Here is an 18,252-nt window from a genome sequence, read left to right on the forward strand (position 1 = left end):
CCTCCCTTACATGTCTCACTTACATTTGGGGCTGAGCCATAGTGTTGAATCACTGTCTTTGTCTCTTTCTCTCACTGCCCAGAAAGTTTCTCAATTCTTTTAATGCTATAGCTCATTCTTTTCAAAAAAAACTTTTTATTTTATATTGAAGTATAGTTGATTAACACTGTTGTATTAGCTTTAGGTGTACAACAAAGATATACATTTATACATATACATGTATCTGTTATTTTTAAAATTCTTTTCCCAATTAGGTTGTTACAGAATATTGAGCAGAGTTCCATGTGCTAATACAGTAGGTCCTTGTTGATTATCCATTTTAAATATAGCAGTGTTACATGTCCATCCCAAACTCACTAATGATAACTCATTCTTGAGCCTATTTTCCCATTTCTTGGTGACTGGATGGTTATAAAAACCAATAGTTTAGTTCTTTGGCCCATTTTTTGATTGGGTCATTTATTTTTCTGGAATTGAGATTCAGGAGTTGCTTGTATATTTTTGAGATTAATCCTTTGTCTGTTGCTTCATTTGCTATTATTTTCTCCCAATCTGAGGGCTGTCTTTTCACCTCGCTTATAGTTTCCTTTGTTGTGCAAAAGCTTTTAAGTTTCATTAGGTCCCATTTGTTTATTTTTGCTTTTATTTCCAATATTCTGGGAGGTGGGTCATAGAGGATCCTGACCTGATTCATGTCGGAGAGTGTTTTGCCTATGTTCTCCTCTAAGAGTTTTATAGTTTCTGGTCTTACATTTAGATCTTTAATCCATTTTGAGTTTATTTTTGTGTATGGTGTTAGAAAGTGCTCTAGTTTCATTCTTTTACAAGTGGTTGACCAGTTCTCCAAAGAAGACATACAGATGCCTAACAAACACATGAAAAGATGTTCAACATCACTCATTATCAGAGAAATGCAAATCAAAACCACAATGAGGTACCATTACACGCCAGTCAGGACGGCTGCTATCCAAAAGTCTACAAGCAATAAATGCTGGAGAGGGTGTGGAGAAAAGGGAACCCTCTTACACTGTTGGTGGGAATGCAAACTAGTACAGCCGCTATGGAAAACAGTGTGGAGATTTCTTAAAAAACTGGAAATAGAACTGCCATATGACCCAGCAATCCCACTCCTGGGCATACACACTGAGGAAACCAGATCTGAAAGAGACACGTGCACCCCAATGTTCATCACAGCACTGTTTATAATAGCCAGGACATGGAAGCAACCTAGATGCCCATCAGCAGATGAATGGATAAGGAAGCTGTGGTACATATACACCATGGAATATTACTCAGCCATTAAAAAGAATTCATTTGAATCAGTTCTAATGAGATGGACGAAACTGGAGCCCATTATACAGAGTGAAGTAAGCCAGAAAGATAAAGATCATTACAGCATACTAACACATATATATGGAATTTAAAAAGATGGTAACGACAACCCTATATGCAAAACAGAAAAAGAGACACAGATATACAGAACAGACTTTTGGACTCTGTGGAAGAAGGTGAGGGTGGGATGTTTCGAGAGAACAGCATGTATATTATCTAAAGTGAAACAGATCACCAGCCCAGGTTGGATGCATGAGACAAGTGCTCGGGCCTGGTGCACTGGGAAGACCCAGAGGAATCGGGTGGAGAGGGAGGTGGGAGGGGGGATCGGGATGGGGAATACATGTAACTCCGTGGCTGATTCATGTCAATGTATGACAAAACCCACTACAATATTGTAAAGTAATTAGCCTCCAACTAATAAAAATAAATGGAAAAAAAAAAACCCGAATAGTAACCTAAGAGTTCACTAATAATTTTTGAATTCTTATTATATGTCAGATCCATTTCCTGATGCTTTAAATGCATTATCTAATTTAGCGCTCCTAGGAATTCAGCTCCTAGCTTTTGGATGGACTGAACTGACTCATTTGAAAAGACCCAGATGCTGGGAAAGATTGAAGGCGGGAGGAGAAAGGGACAACAGAAGACGAGATAGTTGGATGGCAACACCGACTCAATGGACAAGAGTTTCAGCAATCTCCAGGAGTTGGTGATGGACAGGAGGCCTGGCATGCTGCAGTCCATGGGGTCACAAAGAGTTGGACATGACTGAGCGACTGAACTGGACTGCGACTCATGGAGATGAGATGACTGGCTGACCCACAGTGGGTCAGTGGCACTGCTGGGATTGAACATACCTCATCCTTCCTCTGTATTTCTGGAGACTGCAGTAAACCCTCAAACTTTGACATGTCTGCAAAATATCAGGGAATTTTGTTAAAATGCAGATGTTGATTCTGGGAACTGGATGGGCCTAGGGTCCTGCACTTTCAACAGGATCCCTGGGGAGGTTCTGTAGCTGGCCCTGGAGCAGTATCAAGTGTTAAGCTGCACTATTTACAATAGCCTAGACACAGAAGCATCCATCACATTAATCCATCACAAATGAATGAACAAAGAAGTGATATATATACAATAGGATACTCCTCAGCCATAAATGAGAATGAAATAATGCCATTTGCTGCAACATGGATGCAACTAGAGCTTATCATACTAAGTGAAGTAAGTCAGAAAGAGAAGGACAAATACCATAAAATATAACTTTAATATGAAATATAAAATATGACAAAACAAATCTATCTGTGAAACAGAAACAGAGTCAGGAACATGGAGAATATAGAGTACTGGTTGTCAAGAGGTGGGGGCGGGGAGGATTGGGAGTTTGCGATTATTAAATGCAAACTTTTATGTATAGAATGGATAAACAACAGGGTCCTACTATGTAGCACGGGGAATTCTGCTCAATGCATGTGGCAGCCTGGATGGGAGGGGAGCTTGGGGGAGAATAATAAATATATGGTTGAGTCCTTTTGCTGTTGACCTGAAACTACCGTTGCTGAAGCTCTCATTCACCTGAAACATAACATTGCTAATGAGCTCCACCCCAATACAAGATAAAAAGCTTTTAAAAAGTGATAAGGCCAGGATGGAATTCTTTCTTCTTTGAGGAAGTGGGGTGGTGTACTTGGAGGGTATCATCTTATCTTCTAGAATTTGAAAGTGTCTCCAGAACTCCATCCCATTGCATTTTCCGAGCCCCAAAGGGGAAATAAATTCAGTCTTTCTATTTCTCTGCCTCCATTTCAATGGACAGTCCCTGTGGACATCCCCAGGGAAGGTCTTCTCTGCTGCAGAGGGTCTGGGGCAGGCTGCTGCCCGTCTGTTTTGCAGCAAACACCCCTGGATGATACGTGCTATTGGACAGGAGCAGCACTTTTGATCTTCTCAGAAAGTCAATCTATTGTTTGCTTCAAAAATGCCCCGAGGCTGCCAGTTCCCCCAAACGAGACTTTAAACATATGATGGCCATTTATCTATTTTCAGTCCTTTCAAATTCCTTCTCATTCTTGTGATTTGGGACAGGGGAGAGGGCAGAACCTGAATGGCCGTGACTCGCCATTCATTATCTAGTTGAGCTCTATTAAGCCAAAGGATTTTTTCCCAATTGTTTCTTTCCTTCTAGGGATAAAGACGTCCTTTCACCCATTATGTCTCTGATCATTTTCCTGCCCTTTTCTGAAACTTCACTTTGCTGGCTCCGCTTTCTTTGAGGCAAAGATGATCAAAGCAGCTCTAAGCATGCCAGCAATTTTTACAATAAATAGCATTTTCTGGGTTATTTTTCATTTCCCATTTTAATGCAGCTCACTCACCTTGCTTGTTCTTTAAACTGTCCCTGTGCATTTTCTATGGCTTCATATCAAACAGAAAAGTCACTTCAGATTACATCAGAGTACTTGCCCCTACCCTGAATTCGCTTTAACTTAATGTGAAGGTTGGGAGAGATTCAGTAAACTGTGTTCTCCACAATGGTTTCCTTTTTTGTGTTTTTCTTCTTCCTCAAGTTTCTTGGAAGTACAGTGGTCTGCCCTGGCCAGAAGTGAATCTGAGAAGAACTGAGAATTGAAGAGTTTTTCAAGCCTCTATCCAATCACAGCAATTGTCATCAATGACATCGTGTTCCCATGGCTTGTATTCTTCTCACTTTGTGGGTCTTCCCAATGATAATCATATGCCAATTGCATCCATTTCTGCTTTGCCACCTCCAATTTACATTTATTACTATGACTATTTGCCACCATCCCTATTAAAGGCTGAAGTTTCCTGAGCACATACTATGTGCCAGACACATTTTAAGACCATCACACATGTTAACTTGTTTGGTCCTCTCGGCAGTCTCCAACCTTTCTGGCACCAGGGGCTGGTTCAGTGGAAGATAATTTCTCCACAGATGGGGAGTTGAGGGGTGGGGTTGGTTTCTGAATGATTCAAGCACATTACATATATTATGCACTTAATTTTTATTATTATTATATCAGCTCCACCTCAGATCACCAAGCATTAGATCCTGGAGGTTGGAGACCCCTGCATACAACTCAATTCAGCTATTATTCCATTTTATAGATGAGGACATCAAGGCCCAGAGAGGTCCATGGCTAGACCAGGGTCACACAGATAGTAAGTGAAGGGGGCAGAATGGAACTCAGGCATTCCAGCTCTGCAGACTGAAAATTTCACCATCAATCTCCTTACTATGTAATCGTAAGTGCAATCAATGCTTTATACATATGATCTAAATTTTGGTAGCAGTATGCCTCATTTAAGGATCTCAATGTTTCATTCAAAACAAACTGTATCTCCGTCTTTCAGGAAGCCTTCATGGATTAAAATAAGGGAGTAAGTAAAGCCCAGAGATTCCATCTACAAATCATAATGTCAAAGCCATGCTTGTCACACTTGATATTTATGGGTTTACCTCTTGGAGGCTCCATATGGACATGGACACTGAGCACCTTGAGGGCAGGGACTGGGTTTTATTCATCTATGAATCACCCTGTGATGGTCCCTAAGAAAGATCTAAGCATCCTCTCTCTATGGCTCTGGAACTGATGCAAAGCCACACAGAATCTGAGAGGCAGGTGAGAGTGGGGTGTTGCATGTGGGATCCCTGGTTGGACTCCTCCCCTCTCTACCCACCTCTGGAAGGTTGCTCTACATAGTCACTATTTTCTCTGAATTCCTTCGCTCTGTACTCTGAGCAATCTTTCCCCTATTTGTGCCTGGCACATTTTGCAACCTCCTCTGGCTAAAAGTTACTCTCCTTGATGGGGAGAGAGCTGAATTCTGGCTTCCGTGTCACTGGTGATCACACAGAGCTGGAGGACAGAGCACATTCTCTCTCCAAACTCCCTTTATGCCTATGATTCAACACATGGTCACTGTCAGAATTAGACAACTCCCATTTGGTCCACCCAAGAAATCGATTTCATTGACTTTGTTCATTGTGACCTATTACCCTGTGAGAGTTGGACCGTGAAGAAGGCTGAGTGCCAAAGAAGTGCTTATTTCAAACCTTGATGGTGGAGAAGACTCTTGAGAGTCCCTTAGACAGCAAGGAGATCAGTCAATCCTAAAGGAAATCAACCCTGAATATTCATTGGAAGGACTGTTGCTGAAGCTCAAATACTTTGGCCACATGATGGGAAGAGCCACTCATTGGAAAAGACCCTGATGTTGGGAAAGATTGAGGTCAGAAGGAGAAGCAGATGACAGAGGATGAGATGGTTGGATGGCATCACTGACTCAATGGACATTAGTTTGAGCAAATTCTGGAAGATAGTGAAGGACAGGGAAGCCTGGCATGCTGCAGTCCATAGGGTCACAGAGAGTCAGACACGACTTAGCAACCAAACACCAACCCTGGTCTGAGAAAGGCCTCCCAGCTGCTTTCTATCCTGAAACCCCCATAGGTGACAAGGACTGCTGTCCCTGCCCCACATTACACATCCACCTTACATCCCGGGGTGGGTGGGTAGTATTAGATGAGACATCTCAGGTTCCCGGTCATATCCCCATGTCCCTCAGCATTCAGAGAGGATGATACTTACCTTGTCCTCAGTTGATGAGATTTCACAGGTAAAACGCCAAACACAATGTAGGAACCCAGTGATCATTTTAACACGTGTCGATCATTTCCTTCCCCATCGCTTCTCTAATTTCCTCTCCTATTTCAATTTTGTTTTCACACTAAACTCTGAGCGGAGACGGTGGACATTGTTGTGTTTGCATACAGAAAGTGAAATTGAGGCAGAGAAAGACGTGCTCACAGGAGGTGTTCAGATCACGGGCCTGGCACCTGGCTCAGTGACAAGGGGTCAGAGCACCCTTGACTCTCAGTAAGGTATATTCACTCTCCCTTGTGGGGAAGTGGGTTCTAGGAATTCAAATGCAAATGCAAAACCATGTCAGCAAGTATTTAAAACAAAATGGTAGCAATAATGACACTAGCATTCATGTAGTGAATTTGTTTACTGGTTGTATTATACGATACTTTGGCCACCTGATGCGAAGAACTGAGTCACTGGAAAAGATCCTGATGCTGGGAAAGATTGAAGGCAGGAGGAGAAGGGGACGATAAGAGGATAAGATGGTTGGATGGCATCACCGACTCAATGGACATGAGTTTGAGCAAGCTCCAGGAGTTGGTGACAGACAGGGAGGCCTGGAGTGCTACAGTCCATGGGGTCGCAAAGAGTCGGACACGACTGAGTGGCTGAACTGAACTGTATTGTACGAAGTATGTTTGTAGGTCTTCTTCCTATAAAATACTTCAGCTGAGTGCCATTTCACTGGTGCAGGAGGTGGATTGAGTAGGAAATTTTTCAGTTACGAGTATCAGAGGCTTATTTTATATTTTACTGTAACAAAGATGTGGTAATAGGCAGTAGCTTGTGTTGGTTCAGCAGCTCAATGATGTTAGGGCTCAATTCAACACATGTGTAATTCTATTTGTCTCTTCACTGTGATAAAATGGTTGCAGCAGCGCCAAGAATCAGATCCTGCTTTTTAGTTTGGAAACATGGAGCAGTGCAAGGCATTTCTCTTACAGGGAGGAAAACCCTTCCCTTTTACAGCTCTTTGACTAAAATGGGATTAATGTCTACCCTTTGATTTGAAGTTGAGCTCATGTTTCCTAAAATCAAAAGATCCCATAAATAAATGTGGGGCAAGGTTCTCCTGTTAGCAAGGAACACTGACTTTTTAGGAAGGCAGTTAACAGTGTCTGATACAAAAGAACACTGGCCTAGAAGGAAAATGGACAATAAGTTCATTCTATCTCTTCCATGAGCTAACTGAGGCACATTGTAAAATCTTCACAGCTCTGCTTCCTTACCTGCAGATTAAAGATAATAATAGAATACTTCTCAAAGGGATGGAGTGAGGAAGTATATGTATGCAGAAATGTGTTGAAGATTAAAAGTACTGTGAAAAGCAAATTATTTTATTTAGGTCATTTCTTCATTTAGGAGGGATATTAGAGGGGCATGAAATTATCTCTTTCTGATTGAAGTAGCACCAGGTAGGAAACCCAAGCTGTTCATGTATGAAATTTGAAATAATCTAAGGTTTAGCTATCAGCTCAAGACAACAGTAGCAAAGTTACTATAAGTAGTGTAAAGAGACACTACAACGAGGTGGTCAGGACTAAAGTGTTTATAAGTCACACGTGCGGCTTCCCAGGTGATGTTAGTTGTAAAGAACCCGCCTGCTAATGCGGGAGATGCAGGAGAGGCAAGAGATGGGGGTTCAGTCCCTGCATTGGGAAGATTTCCCGGAGGAAGACTTGGCAACCCACTCCAGTATTCTTGCCTGGAGAATTCCGTGGACAGAGGATTCCTGCACATCTTGGTCGTGTGATCTTGGGCAGTTCACTTATCTTTTGAATCTCACTTTACTCATCTGTGAAACAGAAAAAGTTCTTTCCTCCCAGTGCTTTTTAAGGTTTTAAATCACATGAAATATACACAAAATACTTAGTACAGTGTCTGGCAAAGGAGATGAAGTCAGCAAATGTTAATTAACAAATGGTTAATGTGTGATTTACTGGACATTTCTCTTTCATCCACCCTTTTGGGAACCAGACACCCCTGTGTCCCTGGGAAGATGGGTGTCTTTTACCATACTGAACAGGTCCTGAATGATCTCAGTCCTCACACCATGCCCCTGAAGCTCCAGATTAACCTTTTCCCCAGGATAATTATTGACAATTTACCCTTAGTCTTTGCTTCCTGCCTCTTAACTTATTTTTGGATTGGCAATGAGACTGTGCTTCTAGCCCTGAGGTTGCAAATGAACTCATTTCCCTCTTTGCCTGAATCCTGGCCGCTTGTTACATTGAGTGAAAATGACCCAAACTGGATTCTCCCCTGGGCTGGAAGAGAGCAGGGAACGAGAGGTGAGAAAATGCCAAGTGATCGATTAGAAAAAGGCACAACACCTTGAATAATCTCCCCTCTGTCTCATGTCCAGCTCCTGGTTCACTCCTGTGAATATACTTCAGGACTTTGGGGAAAAAAGCAAGAAGATGACCAACTGTTTTATGGGTTTGGGACATGATTCTTTCTCTCTTAAAAAAAACTTAACATGTGAAGGCTATTATTTGGAGACCTAGTCTGGAGCTCTTTCACTTGTCAAAATTGTAATCTGGAATTGAACTGCTATAGTAGCACACTGCAATTTAAACTAGAATTGCAAGAAGGCTGGACCACAGGGGAGAGGAGTTTAACCCTTGATGGTTACAAGGAAGGCTGTGTAGACCTCTTCTCTGCTGTAAAACAGGACAGGATTTTCAATGATGTCAGTTGCTGTCTGTTCCAGCATCTCTCAGCTGTAGCCACCCAGTCTTCCTGACCTTACTGCATCCTTCCTTCCTTCCCTCCTAAGCTGCACCTGGCCAGAGAAGACAGGACACTGCAAGCTCAGACCTGTGGGCAGGTGGGGTCTGCAGAAAGCTTCGCGTGATTGATGGGCTCAGGAGGAGCCTTCAGCCCTCAGGTGCCCACCAAGGTGTGGCCTCCTGTACCCGCTTCACTCTGGGGACCTGGACATACTGGTCTCCCTCCTGGAGCGTGAGCTGTTCTTCTCTGGACTGAGCTGTTGACCTGGATTTTGCATCTGCTCTTTCTTACAAACCGACTCCAGCAAAGGCTCAAAAGGGACCCCAGGTCCTCAGCACCGAGTCGGTTCCTCCTGAGGGTGGATGGCCCCTTTGCCAGGAAAGCCCCAAAGCCCAGGGGCCAGCCGCTGCCTGGCACCGCCCTGAGCCCTGGTGGACCTCGGACAGGCCTGCGCCCTCCAGCGGCCAGTCCCAGAATTGCATCAGTTTCCCCTCCTCCCCGAGATCCCCTAGAACTGAAGACTGGGTGTGCTTTGAGGCCAGTCCCCCTGAACAACAAGCTTGATATTTTTCAGCATGGATTTTCAGACCCCACTCAGATCCACCTTTCGAGCTGGGCTACCAACCCCCCAGGGGTGTCAGCAGTGGCCTCACGCAAGGTGCTGTGCTGTGTCCTTGGGTAAGTCACTGCCTTCTCTGAGCACCCAGCTCCTCACCTGGGGATGGAAATAACAAAACCTCACCATCTAGTCATTCATGTAACACGCACAGAGTAAAGTGACAATATACAGTAGCCGTGCTATTATGATAGATGATTCAGGAAGGTAAATCTTTCTTATCCTGTGCCTTCAAGTGATAATGCTTGACTACAATTTTAAACAAATGGTTTTAAACATTAAAACAAACATAAATGCATTGTGCAGCCGAGTACAACATCCATATAAATTTTTAAGATAAAACAGGTGACTTCCAAAAACCTTCATGCTTTTGTGCAATGCTTCAGGCTCCCCATCTGACAGCCTGGGGGTAGAAGCTCTCTTCTCTGCTATTTGAGGTGCTTCAAAGACCTGAGCGATAAACAAGGAAGCTTAAGTCAGAAAGAGAAGAATGCAGAAAATATATCTGCAAGGAGCAGATTCAGGTGTGAGCTATGAACAGTGAAGAGGGAGATTCAGATTGTCCTGGGCTGCTCTCATAGTATTTATCTACCCCTGTTGCCTTCATCAGCAACAGCCAGCCCTTCCCGTCAAGCAAATTCTCCCATCGTCACCGTCGAGGAAACACTGCCCGAGGTGTAATCTGGAGGGAAGCCCAGTAGGAAGCTCTGAGGGCAGGAATGTTTCTTAAACTCTTTGCACCTCAGTTTCCACATCTGGGAAATGGGTTTGTAATTCTGATCTCACAGAGCTGGATGGAGCTAGACACACGTCTCTGTCTTCTAGCACATTTCCAGGCCCTTTGCTGCATCTGTCCTCCCACTGCCCTGGCCCTGGTCACCTCCATCGCTGACCTGGAACACTGTACTCGCCTCCTCATTGTCCCTGTTTCTCATCTCTCCTCACCCCCTCCCCTGCCTCCACGAACTCCAGCACAGCCATAATCGACTGTGAAGAACAGAGCTGCCCCTGGGCGGACGGAGTGGAGCAGGTGAGTGAGTCACTGGTAGCTGAGCTCCCGGACACCATTTGGCGGACCCCCTTCTCACCTCTGCATGGGTCTGGATGTGGCAGGGATCCACAGAGTGACCAACCACCCTCCCTCTGCCCACGGTCTGCAGAGAAGCCCAGCCTTGTCTGTGTATAACTGCACATGACTCAGAGACTCACTTAGAGAATGAGATTTGCATACAGGCACCAGGCAAAAAAAAAAAAAAAAAAAATTCTCCCTAAACAGGAAGCCACACAGCCCATAATTGCTGAAGGTGCTAAGGGCCCAGGCCTCTGCTAGCCAGTGATGCTGCAAACCAGCTTTTTCATCATAAAGGAATGAGCTGCCAATGATTTTCATAGCTTGATTAACGCTCTTCAAACCGATATCCATTGGGAGCAGAAGTGAAGTCCAGAGAAGATGAATGTTTCCTATTACTTGATGTAATGACTGTGAGGCAGGCTAATGAAACCTTTACAGCCCGAGTTTACAGGAAAAAAACCAACAAACACAGATCAATACCTGAGTTACAGTTGGAATGCATTGATGAATGGGTGACAGCCTGCAGGCCCAGCCTCTGCACAGGAGAGGAGAGCGGGGACGTGGGGTTGGGTGTGTTGAGAGGGAGTTGGGGACCAGAGAAGATGGAGAAAGGTCCATCGGCTGAACTGACAGGGCCCAAGGGTGCTGAGAAGAGGTTGTGATCTGAGCGTGTGGATGTCAAAGGGAAGAGAAGGACCAGACGCCCGAGAGGAGAGAGTGAGGGATTGAAGAGGATGTCTACACAGCTGGCTTCATGGTGAAGGCATCGGGTCCAGGAGCAACAGGTGGTGGATGCCCATGGCCATGGGCGACTGGCTTTGGTTTTTGCACTCTTAAGAACGTGTGGTCCCTCTCCCCTCACCGTCCTTTCTGCTAATTAAAACCTCACCCCCACTGTTCCCACTCCTGGCTGCTCATTAAGGGTTTCTTGCCTTGACACCGACATCCTTTGTTTCCTGAGTCCCGGGATCAGATCTCCAACGAGGAAGGACAGCGTCGGTGCTCAGCCGCAGCCTCTGTTCCACAGCCACTCAGAAGCCACCCGGGGCAAGGTGACACCAACTGCTGGCCGGGGCCAGCCAAGAAAGTCTCCGTTTCTGACACGTCGCCCATTCATCTTCTCCGACAGCGTTCCTGGACACAGCTCGTGGCCCAGGGAGAGAATGCAAACTGGAAAAACTCACAGCTTTGGCAGAAAACCCTCACTTCCTCCAAGTCTTCAGTCTTTGCTTAAGTGCCGGAGGCTGCAGCGGCTGCCCTCTCTCCAGCCCTTGGCTGCCTCCCCTGCCCCCTTCTCTGCTGTGTGCGTGTCTGTCTCAAGAAAGGGGATTTTGCGGGTTTTCTCATCGCTGTGTCCTCAGCTCTGAGAACCCCGGTAGGTACACAGCAGGGGCTCAGAAGATCCTTGTTGAAGGAAGAAACGAAGGAGGCCTGGTCACTGTGCTCTGGTCCTGGCCTCAGCGAGTCCACAGCCGAACAGTTACTGCCCCATGTCTCAGTTTTCTGTCCTGGAAAATGGGGATGCTAATGCCTATGTTCTTTCTCAGAGTTTTTCAAGGAACAAATGGATCAACATATGTAAAGTGTTTGAAAAATAGGAACACTCTCTGAATGCAATAGGCCCACACTCGCTAGTATTGAACGGGGCACCCAGTCTCTATAACCATTGGGGAAGCGATTACCAGTGAACCGGCCACATGCACCTGTGCTTGTTTTTCACCTCATGACTGAGGCAGCGACCCACCCCACCCTCCTGAGCCGTGATGACTGCTTTTATGTCATTGTCCAAAGTTATTTTGGGCGTGCAGCACCCCAAGAAATAAGAACCCAGACCACTGTGCCAGGTCTGCGGGGCACGCCATGTGAGATGTGCACTTACTGGGTGGAAGTTGGACAAACGTCTCTACGTGTAGGATCTGAGAGCATGGCTTTTGGGGCCTGTGCTTCAAGCAAGGGGACGACATGGTCCCGGCTCTGCGGGAGCTGAGAGAAGGCAGGATTCTCCAGGGAGCACGTCTGCTCCGGTTCCGCTGACCAGGGAGGGATGGGTGAGTCAGCGTGGGGCCAGGACCTTCGCTGATGGAAGTTGCTCTGGGTGCTGAGGCAGGGCTGGTACACAGGAGAGCAGCTGGGTCTAACTAGAGCAGGAAGGAGAGCCCTGGAACTGCAGTGAGGACCCCGCTGGGTCATCCGCTTCGTGGGAGGTCAGCTGGTCCCATTCTAGGCAGCTAGGGAGCCCCCTGAGTGTCGGCTCCTGCCAGCAGCTCCCAGTCACCGGTTGGTCCCTTCCAGGATTCTTGGCTGTGACATTAGTAATGGCCTCACCCAGGCATTTTCCATCAGCGGCCCTGAATCTTAGCTCCCCCTCTGCTCCCCGGGATGTTGGCTATGGATGCACACAGGTGCCCGCATCAGAGAAACCCAGGCCTTGCCATCTGCCCCTTCCCCTTCCTCTCAAGGCAGCAGTGGGCAGGCGGGGAAGGGACTGAGGGTCTGAGTTTAGAGACCGGCTGGATGTGAAGTCTTGGCTCTGCCAAACCCTGGCTGCGTGACTTTGGAACTGTTAACCACACCCGTGTGGTGGGATGACAGAGCCTCTCTCACTGTCTGTGTGAGAAACGCAGGAGATCGGGCACCGTAAGTGCCCACAGGTGGTGTGTGAGGAGCTCACGGTTGCTGGGGAACAAGCTGATGTCTCCAGAGCTGCCTGTCTGCACGGAAGTCTAGCGTTACTAACATCAGAGGGAAGGGGGAGCCCGCCCTGGCCAGGTATGTTGGCTGTGCAGGTATCAACTCCTCACCACGGGCCTGTGAGCTGCAACGGCCCCACTCCACAGCCAAGGAGAGGAGAGAGAGGCCACAGGGACCTTGCCCAAGGGGAGGAGAGAGAGGCCACGGGGACCTTGCCCATGGGGAGGGGCCGACAGCCACCGAGCTGGGCCTCCAAGGCTCCCGGCTCTGGTTCTAAAAGCCCACAGCCTTTCCCGGTCACTAGGCTGCATCCCAGAGAAGATTCCAGGCCGCGCAACTAGCACAGTTTGCCCACCGCCTCCACAGCAAAAGACACGTGGCCAGAGCCTCACGCGGCACATGCCAGCCCGTCCACCGCCGCCACCTCGCTATGCGGTAATGAGAACCACCTGCTGCAAGACAAAGCCAGGGAGAGAGGAACAGCCTGGCTCGCCTGGAAATAGCTGCCGGGACAGCAGCAGGCTGGCCGGGCACAGGTGGGAGGCCAGGGGACGGGCAGGGCCGCAGCAGCCGGGGCCTGGGCAGAGACCCCCGCATTCAGTGCCTCCTCAGGACCCCTGGCCTGGTAAAGGGAAACGTGAACTGACACTTGTGAGCTATAAACACGTGTCACACACGGCCCTGCCTGCCTCCCTGCGCTGAGCCTGATCTGCGGCTTTAACTAATCCTGTGGGATGGATCTTAGTCTCGTCCAGCAAATAAGGAAACTGAGGAGCCAGGCCACCCTCTGGACAGTGCGGCCAGGGGCTCAGTAAAGGAACACAGGGCCAGCTCTGGACCCGGCAGAGGTGGAGCCCATAAGCACAAGACGGGGGATCGTCCCTCTGCAGATGCTGCTCTTCCTCCTGGGAGGCCTCCTGAGTCTGCCTTCCCACCCCCCACCTTCACTGCTCAACCTTTGAGGGCAGGGAAGTCCTCACCTCTCTGATGCCCTCCCCAGTGTTGCCTGTTAGACCTTGTCCATGGAGAATCCCACCCAACTCCTAGCATAGCAGCACCTGCCTAGATGGGACTGAGATATTTGATGGCAGACAAATGGATGACTGCTTACATTGTCTAGAACAGCACAGCCCACAGAACTCTTGGCGGGGACAGAGTTGTGCCTCTGCCATTGTCGCCCTGGCCAGCAGCCCCTGATCACAGGTGGCCCTGGCTGTAATGTTGGACAATGCAGGTCTGGAGAGCCGGGCTTTGTCCACTTCCACCACTGCTGCCTTCGGCCAGCTCCTTAGCCATGACAATGTGACAATCAGCTGGAGAGACCCGGCTGATTCTACACTTGGGTGGATCCAGCTTTTCAGAACATGACACGTTCATCTTGAAATATCTTTGGGGAACTTCTTCCACGTTCGTTGACTGTTGGTACCAGCTAGATATCAGGATCATGATTTTTAAAAAAATGTGAGGATTCGGTTCTCCACAGCCTTCAAATCCCTCTCTGATGGTCAGGCAGGCTTGTTCAGCAATTTAGAGGACCATTTGGTATCTATTTGTCTTCCCAGCTGGTGCCAGTGGTAAAGAACCAAGCTGCCAATGCAGGAGACAAAAGAGACACAGGTTTGATCCCTGGGTCAGGAAGATCCCCTGGAGGAGGGCAGGGCAGCCCAGTCCAGTATTCTTGCCTAGAGAATCCCCATGTGACAGAGGTGGCACTGTGCTGGACATGACTGAAGTGACTAAGCCCTGCTTCTCAGCTCAGCACCCGGGGAAGCTGAGCACAGAGACAAAATGTGGGCATTAGCAGGCTGGGGGGATTTGGGGTGGAGATTAGAGTGCAGAGCTGGCAGCACCCAGACTAAAAGCATTCTTTGGGATCAGTCTAGCATCTCCCAAGGTTCAAACACTGGGGAACATCAATAGCCATCCCTCTGTGGAACTGGAACTGCCGCCTTGAGAACTGTCGGATACTTGCTTAGAATGATCCATTCTTCCTTCCAGAGCACCTGGGACCTACGTGAGAGCTGAACAAGGGTCAGGCAGGGTGGGAGGTGGAGGAGGTGGCAGGAGGCAGACTCTGCAGACTGTGGATGGAGCCGTGAGCCCAGCTCTGGAGGGATCATCATAGCTTCCTGCTCTCCAGTGTGGTTCTCTGGAGAAAGCCGGTGGGTCAGTGGCCCCTGAGTGATGGGAGGCCCCTGGACGGAAGTGGCAGAATCACTCTTACAGTTAGGCTGAGCTGCCGTGGGCCAGCTTGGGGCACCTCCTGGCTTAATCTCCACTGACCCAAAAGCTCGCTCTTAGAGCAGCCTTTCAAATACGGTCTCTGGGAAATGAATGATAGTGTGACTGTGGCTCTCGTGAAACTTTGTCTGCCTCTGGGCTCTAGGTGTTAGTGGTTTTACTGGAATTTGGAGTGTAGGGGGGAAGGATGGGGAGGGTGACAGTCCTTCCAGTGGTGCTGGGACACCAGACCCTGAAGGTGTCATATTCCCCTCCCACCCTGGGCCAAGCACACATCCCACCCAGGAGAGCTCCTTCTTCTTCTTCCTTCTTTCTTTCTTTCCTAACCCAGGCCCCCTTTCCTTCTGAGCTGCACAGGCACTTTCCCTCCCAGCATGGGGGATGCAGGGATCCCTCATCTGGGTGTAATCTCTGGAGGGGAGACCTATGAATCAGCCCAGGGTTGCTGATCTGATCTGAGCTTCCTGACTTACTCCCAAAATTCTCAGGATGCTCCACAGCATGGCTCAGGAGGGAACGAATCATTCAGCCCAAAGTAACAGATTCCTATGCTTTAGTTGAGGTGGCTGTGTATAAGGGACAAAACGTTTTTCCTAGTTGTCAGGATCTGTCTAGACAGGCCTCTGTCATTGCCTGACTGCAGAGCCTCGGCACCAGGGCCTCAGTCTCCTAATCACTAGGATAAGGGTATTGGACCAGGGGCCATGCTTGTCGGATTATATCCTGCAGAGGCTGCGGCTGGGGGGGAGGGGGTGCGCCCAGAACCCTCCCCTCGGCTTCCTCTAGGTCACCTTTGCTTCTACGTCTTCTGTTGGTTTGCATCCCTGCATAAGACTTGCTTTGCAGAAAACACTTGATGGCTAAAAATAATTTGGAATCCCTTGACTATTTGGTCTCCCAGGCGCCCTTTTCGCTCTATAATTTTAAGGTAGCACCTGCTAATTGGCTCCGATCGTACGCCCAGGTCAGAGACTAACAGCTTGTGGTGAGAAGTCCTGAGACTAGGTTTCAACTCATTTTAGCAATTTGCTCACTTCTTTACACTTGACACTGGGGTTACATATAAAGCTGTTTTTTCTTTCTTTCTTTTTTTTTTTTTTGGCATATGAGCATTATTGTTTTGAAGCAAATCTCTGCATTCTGGGAGGCTGTACAGGGGAGACTGTCTCCCATTTCATTTCCCCTCTGTGGCAGCTTTGGGATGGTGGTCAGCTCTGTGAGGGAGGTCAGGGTCATGTCTTTGTCCATCTTTTCTGGAGTCTCGTTGCGCCACTACCCCAAGAAGGGTCACTGCATGGGTGGTGAGAGTTGTTTCATTCACAGGTCACAGGAGACGGTGCACCTTACCACCTTCAGGCCAAGTATAATGACTCACGAAGCCCTCCTTAGTTCCAGAAGCTCGCCCATAGGATGGCTCCAGAGGCTGTGTCATGAACGCCCATTCCACGTGCCAAAGCTTCAGTTCACTGCTTCTGCTGTCTGCTCCTAGTGTTTGTGCCTTAGGAATCATGCCACAAGACCTGCTTTTGGGGAGAGAGCTGAAGAACCCCTTTACCCTTCAATGTGCTTCCTTATTTTCTTTTTAAATCAACTTTATTAAGGCATAAGTGATATACACCAGAGCGATCCCAGTTTAAGAGCACAGTTCTGCAGTTCTGAGAACTGTATTCTGTGTGACTACCAACCCAGGGGAGACATCGAGCATGTCCACCACCCAACCCCTGTGTCCTGTGTGTGCTAGGACAGCATGGTGGATAAGAGAGGGCAGTGGGTGATGGAAACCTCTGGGTCTGGATTGGGATGTAGTTATATGAGATACATTGTCAACACCCATGCAACTGGACACTTAAAATGTGTACTATTTACCGTCAAGGACACTGAAGCTTAGAAAGATTGAATACATTTCTCCCTGCCACAACCCAGGGTTGATCCTAGATCTGACACAAGGATCGGCAGATTTCTATCCCATGCTCTTAACTACCGTGCTGGTCTGCCTCCCTTCAACATCATATTCACAGATGGAAGTGATGAAGGCAGGGGACTTGCCGCCTGGTCCAACCTTCTCATTACATACAGAAGAGACCAAGACACTGGGGGTGAGGTGGTTTAGGCAGCGAAGCAGTAGTGAGGCCCAGGTCAGGGCCCACACTCAGCATACTGAGTCCAGCGATGGGGCCTGCATGGAGATGTCAGTGCCTGCACACCAAATATGCCTCAGCTCTTGTGGGGTCTCTGCACGCAAGAAGAGCTCTTAAGGTCCTGTTTTATCACAATGACTCTTCATGTGAACATGGAATGCCCTACAGTCACGCTTCTCAGACCAACCAGAATGCACAGTGACTCCTGCTAGGATCTTGTTAAAGTGTAGATGCTGATTTAGAAAAGCCTTATTATTGTTGTTGTTGCTTAGTTGTTAAGTCCTTTCTGACTCTTCTGGACCCCATGGGCTGTAGCCTGCCAGGCTCCTCTCTCCATGGGTTCTCCCAGGCAAGAATACTGGAGCGGGTTGCCATTTCCTTCTCCAGCTGAGCTTTCCAACCCAGGGATTGAACTCACAGCTCCTGCCTCATCTCTTGCATTGCATGCAGACTCATTACCTCTGAGCCACCAGGGAAGCCCTTAGAAAGGCAGGGACATTCCAAAATCTTTTTGAAAAACTCAAAAACAAAATTAAGTGAATTCAGTTCAGACATTCTCTTAATTTTCCTCTCTCCCTACAGAGGACACACAGGCACATGCGTCACAGCCATAGAACACAGTGAGTGTCTGATACAAACCTCAAAGTAGTCGCCAAAAACCTTGACTAGAAGACAAATCCTTGGACATGGGTTGATTGGTCACACCCACAAACCACACTGAATATTTCATTTTCCTACACTCTCCAGCTGGAACTAGATATC

The sequence above is a fragment of the Dama dama genome, chromosome 2 (genome assembly GCF_033118175.1).
Source record: "Dama dama isolate Ldn47 chromosome 2, ASM3311817v1, whole genome shotgun sequence".
Classification (NCBI taxonomy): Eukaryota; Metazoa; Chordata; class Mammalia; order Artiodactyla; family Cervidae; genus Dama; species Dama dama.